General features: G+C 39.1%; 1 long non-coding RNA gene across 2 annotated transcripts in view; it reads right to left on the bottom strand.

Annotated features, from left to right (window-relative positions):
• Positions 1-1,372: 1,372 nt before the first annotated feature.
• Positions 1,373-6,141, bottom strand: part of LOC141083526 (uncharacterized) — a 34,192-nt gene continuing 29,423 nt past the window's right edge. For both annotated transcript variants that reach the window (XR_012230738.1, XR_012230737.1), the window contains one exon: positions 1,373-1,759. This is a non-coding gene — a long non-coding RNA (uncharacterized lncRNA). The remainder of the gene's footprint in view (positions 1,760-6,141) is intronic.

Here is a 6,141-nt window from a genome sequence, read left to right as displayed (position 1 = left end):
GTTCTTGGCCATAAAACATGAAGAGCTCCCATGCCTTTCTTGTTATTGAACTCCAATCTGTTTTCTTTTTAATCTTAAAGAATGTTCTTGGGATTCCTAAGGATGATTTCTGCACTTTCTGGGAAATCCCAAAGAGGTAGAACACACATGAAAAACAAAGCCTGCACAGTTTTGGCCGGGATATCTGAATAAAATCCAGTTTTAATTCACACAGCTGCTTATAGTGATTCATTTCCTCTGTTCCCATGCGTACCTAATAAAACGACTGTCTACACTGCAACAATTTGTTGCCATAGAATCAACATAGGAAACAGATTCTTTCCTTTGTCATTTCGCTCTGGCAATGGCTGATGCTGCAACAAGTTCATCTTTGATTATCACTTAAAACCAGTCATGTTTTAATCTATGACAAAGCTGGAAATCCTTAACCATGTGCAAAGGAAATGACATAAATATCAGCGTTGTGAAAAACCATGTTTGCGGAGTCAGACTATAGAAAACAGATGTGGAAGCGTCTGGCAAATTTTATTTTTTTTAATCAAAACATTAAATTTTAGTCTTGCCTGACATACCTTTTGTAGGCATATATCTAGTATGTCCATCCCAGGAACACATAGGAACCACCGCAAGTCTGCTAAATTGCAAAAAACTTTATGTATACATCAACAGCACAATAGGAACATATGTAAATGAACACCAATAGAAAAACAATAAAACAAAAAAAAAATGGGTAGTAAGTGTGCACTGTATACTGAATAGCAAGCTTAGGGATAGTGGCAAACCAGGCTGCAAATAGGTAATTATTAAAAATTGAAATATGGAGATCAGCCTTAATTGCCAACCCTGCCACTATAGCATACCTGTTTGCAGCTTTTGTTTTCTCCCATAGGCTGTTCTTTTGTTTTATGACATACCTCTTGATTTTTGGCATTGTCTGTGATTTTTGACAAGATCCCATGTCCAGATTGTTCTTTCTAATCCTTAACATAACATTTATATTTGTGATTTTTTTTTTAAATATATTTCTATTTAATTGGTATAATTAATAATAGTTCCATATGTTGTATAATCTTCAAATAAAAAACCTTTATTAAATTTTTCTCTGAACATGGCCAGCTGATTGTATATGGAAATCCTTTCATCCATGAATAGCAGGATGAAATGTCATCACCGTATATCAGAGTCAGGTCCAGATTTGAAAGCTTAAAATTATCTTAAATAGCTAAACCACTTGGCAAAATCTAACGCGCAGGGCACACCGAAGAGCATTTTAAAGCTGCAGACCACAACTTTAATTCCCAAAAAGTTGGAACATTGTGTAAAATGTAAAGAAAACAAGAATGCAATGATTTAGAAATTTTTGATTGGCATTTTTAATTTCTAACAGAACACACACACCAGAAGATGAAAGCTAAACAGTTATTCATTTCATTTAAAAAGATTAACTCACTGAGAAACTGATGGCGGCAATACATCTCAAACAAAGTTCGGACATGGTCATTTCTGCCATTTTGGAGCATCCCCTCTTCTTTTTTTCAATAGTCTGTAAACATCTGGGAAATGAGGAAACCCATTGCAGAAGTTTTGAGAGAGAAATGTAGTACCATTCTCGCCTGATGTAGGGCTTTAGCTTCTCAAAAGTCCAGGGTTGTCTTTGCAGATTTTTCATTTCATAACGCACCAAATTTTTCCTAATGCTCAAACGTCTGGACTGCAGGTAGCCGGTTCATCATCCCATTTCTTCTTCTGTGAAGCCATGCTGTTGTGATAAATGCAGTATGCGGTTTAATATTGTTTTACTAAAATATACAAGGCCTTCCCTGAAATGAATTTTGTTTTGATGGGTTCATATGTTATAAAACCTCTATAAGATGCTCAGTGTTAATAGTGCCTTTCTAAGCTTCCGATACAATATGCAATCATGCAACCCCATTCCGTCACAGATGCAGGCTTTTGATCTGTGCTCTGCTAACAAGCTAGATGGTCCCTCGCCTCTTGTGCCCAAAGGACACGGCATAAAAAACATCTCAAATGTTGATTAATCTGACCACAGTACAGTTTTCCAATTTGCTTAAGTCCCCTTTAAATGATACAGAGGAGATTGTTTCACATCTGCACCAGAACGTGCTCCTGCAAAATGTGCTTCTGTTGCCAGGCACTACCTGTGAGGATAACACTTGTGATTGAACTGTTAGAACCAGAAGCTCTGGATGGTGGCTTTGTCCAGCCACTAAAATCAGAGTGGAAGGGATATGTAGTTTCTGTCAGGAACACCGCACTGCACTTGGTCACTGAGCCAGTGCGCATGTCCTGAGTAGAAAAACAGTTCTCAAAGATACCTGTGGAGCGGGCAGCAGCGGTAACGATGCATGCTCCAGGACCTGAACCATGTGACTGCTGGGGGCATGGCCTAAGCTCCACAGATCTAGGAGCTGCAGGGAAACTCCTAGAAAGGTAACTACAGGACAATGTTACCAAGGGGCATAGACAGAGACAGAAACCAGATCAAGCCGGGTCAAAGCACAAGATAGCAGGACAGTACCAAAGGGTTTGACAGAGCAAATAGTCAGGACGTAGCAAAAGATCAGAAAACCAGAATGGGCAATGGACGGTACAATAGGGACAAACTGCAACGGAGTAACAATAGCCAAGCCAGGAGGTCAGAACCGGAGAAGACAATAGTACCAAAACAAGAGACGGAATACAGAGTGAGGGAACAGGCCGGGTCATACACGGGAATCAAACAAGCAATGCAGAATACACGCACACCAGGGGGGTTGGTCAGACACACAGCCAGAATAACAGTATAGCTGACAGAGAATGCTAGTCTGGAGTGAGTATAAATACCCCTCCCAGATCCAAAGAGAGGCCGGCAAAAGTTAACCCTGTGAGAACAGGACATTAACCATGTCCTAACCATGACAGTTTCCTGTCTAGCAGTATTTGTGTGTGTGCTTCCATCTGAAGTTATTATTATCAGCTCTCTGCTCTGTCCAATTGGAGAGCACCACATCCTACTAAGGCTTACAGATTGCTGCTGGAAGCTGCCAGATATAGCTTAGTGTTTCCCTGGCTAGGTGTGCATCTTCTGCACCTGTCTTGTTTAGTGTATTCCTATTTTGACCCCTTGACTTGTAGGATTGCTACTACCAATAGGTGGCACTATAGAGTAAAAGTCCTATTTCTTTCTGAAGAGGCAATTTGCATATTATTTTCCCAGAGGAGCATTGCATGGCGAATAAGCCTCCTTACCTTGACAAGCCAGAGCTGTCATGTCACTCTCCACAAGGAGAAACCTTACCCCTATTTTGACCCCTGCTTTTTTCTGACTATTTTTGGGCACCCTGATTTTGTCCTTGACATAAAATCTCAGCTCTGACCCTGTCTGGTGACCATTCCTACTTCTGGACGACAGCCCTTCCATGATAGCAATTCAATGGATCCTATTGTAAAACCAGATCACTGCGCAGGAGTTAAATGGTATTCGTATTTCTCTGGAGTCTGCCAGAGTGACTTGTGCCAAGTCTATCCAAAGCAGCCTAAGTGCACGTAGATCATGAGTATTTAATATTAACTGTGACCTTATCCCTTGTTTACATTGATTTCTCCCCAATCACTGAATCTTGTGATGATATTATATACTGTAGATATTGGGATATTCAAATTATTAGCAATTTTATGTTATGGAACATTTGTTTAGACAAAGTTTATAGATTTGTGAACCTCTGGCCATCTTTGCTTCTGAGAGACTCTGCCTATCTACTATGCTCTTTTTCTAGTCAGCTACAGTTCCGCTCCAAAGTTTACATACCCCAGCAGAATTTTTGCTTTCTTGGCTTTCTTTCAGACAATATAAATGATAACAACAAAACTTTTTCTCCACTCATGGTTAGTGTTTGGGTGAAGCCATTTATTGTCAATCTACTGTTTTTTCTCTTTTTAAATCATGACAACCCAAAACATCCAAATGACACTGATCAAAAGTTCACATACCTTGGTGATTTTTGCCTGATGACATGCACAGAAGTTGGCACAAATGGGTTTGAATGGCTACTAAAGGTAACATCCTCACCTGTGACCTGTTTGTTGGTAATCAATGTGTGTGCATAAAATCTTTGTGAGTTTTTGGGCTCCAGACAATCTCTTGCATCGTTCATCCAGCCACTGACATTTCTGGATTGAGAGTCATGGGGAAAGCAAAATAATTGTCAATGGATCTATGGGAAAAGGTAGATGAACTCTATAAAATAGTAAAGGCATGCAAAAAGACATCCAAGAAGTTGATGCCAGTCAGCAGCGTTCAAACTGTGAGTAACAAATGGAAAATCAGTGGCTCTGTAGAATCAAAACCACGGTCAGGTAGACCAACAAAAATTTCATCTACAACTGCGAGGAAAATTGATCGGGATGCAAAGAAAACCCCACATGTGACATGAGTAGTGTTGAGCGATACTTTCCGATATTGAGAAATATCAGATCGGATTGGATCGGACCGATACCCAAAAAGTATCGGGTATCGCCGATTCCGATACCGGAAACCCATGCGAGTAATTGGGACAGAAATATCAGAATTAAAAAAAAACCCTTTCTTTACTTGCACATCCAGTTCGGGAGGGAGGAAGAGTGGGCGGTGCGTGGGCGGACACTGTGCATGTCTGTGTGTGCGAGCGGGGTCTGTACGGGCCTCTCGGGGGTCTGTGCGGGCCTGCTTGGGGTCTGTGCGGGCCTGCTGGGGGTCTGTGCGGGCCTGCCGGGGGTCTGTGCGGGCTGCCGGGGGTCTGTTTGGGCCGGCCGGGGGTCTGTGCAGGCTGCCGGGGGTCTGTGTGGGCCTGCCGGGGGTCTGTGCGGGCCTGCCGGGGGTTGTGTGTGTGTGCAGGCATCGTCCGATGGGACTACAAGTCCCATCGGGCTATGCCTGCTACAATGACAGTGATTGACACATTAGCCAATGATGGGACAGTAGTACTCCCATCATCTGGCTAATGTGTTGAATGTAAAAAAAAAAACATACATACTACATACATACTACATTCATGCAACATACATACATACTACATCCATACTACATACATACATACTACAGACATACTGTACTTCATATATACTACATTCATACAACATACATACTACATACATACTACATATATACTACATTCATACAACATACATACATACTACATACATACTTCATATATACTACATTCATACAACATATATACTACATTCATACAACATACATACTACATACATACTACATATATACTACATTCATACAACATACATACATACTACATACATACTACATATATACTACATCCATACAACATACATACATACTACAGACATACTGTACTTCATATATACTACATTCATACAACATACATACATACTACATACATACTACATATATACTACATTCATACAACATACATACATACTACATACATACTTCATATATACTACATTCATGCAACATATATACTACATTCATACAACATACATACATACTACATACATACTACATTTATACAACATACATACTACATACTACATACATACACATACATACAACATACATACATACATACTACATATATACTAAATTCATGCAACATACATACATACTGCATACTACATACATACTTCATATATACTACATTCATACAACATACATACATACTACATACATACTACATATATACTACATTCAAACAACATACATACATACTACATTTATACTGCATTCATACAACATACATACTACATATATACTACATTCATACAACATACATACACACTACATATATACTACATTCATACAACATACATACTACATACATACCACATATATACTACATTCATACAACATACATACATAGTACATACTACATACATAATAAATACATACAACATACATAAAACATGCTACAGACATACAACATACATACTACATACATACTACATACAATATATTCATACATTCATACAATACATACATATAGACATACAGTACATATAACATAGAATACATACTCACCATCACTTGTCACTTTGATCCCTGAAGCCAGTGTCATCTGTAAAAAATATTAAAATAACAAACAACCGATATACTCCCTGATCCGTAGAAATCCATGAGTGTCC

This window comes from Dendrobates tinctorius, unplaced genomic scaffold (assembly GCF_039654945.1).
Source record: "Dendrobates tinctorius isolate UK_male_01 unplaced genomic scaffold, ASM3965494v1 ptg000005l, whole genome shotgun sequence".
Classification (NCBI taxonomy): domain Eukaryota; kingdom Metazoa; phylum Chordata; class Amphibia; order Anura; family Dendrobatidae; genus Dendrobates; species Dendrobates tinctorius.
This window is presented reverse-complemented; position numbering and strand designations above follow the sequence as displayed.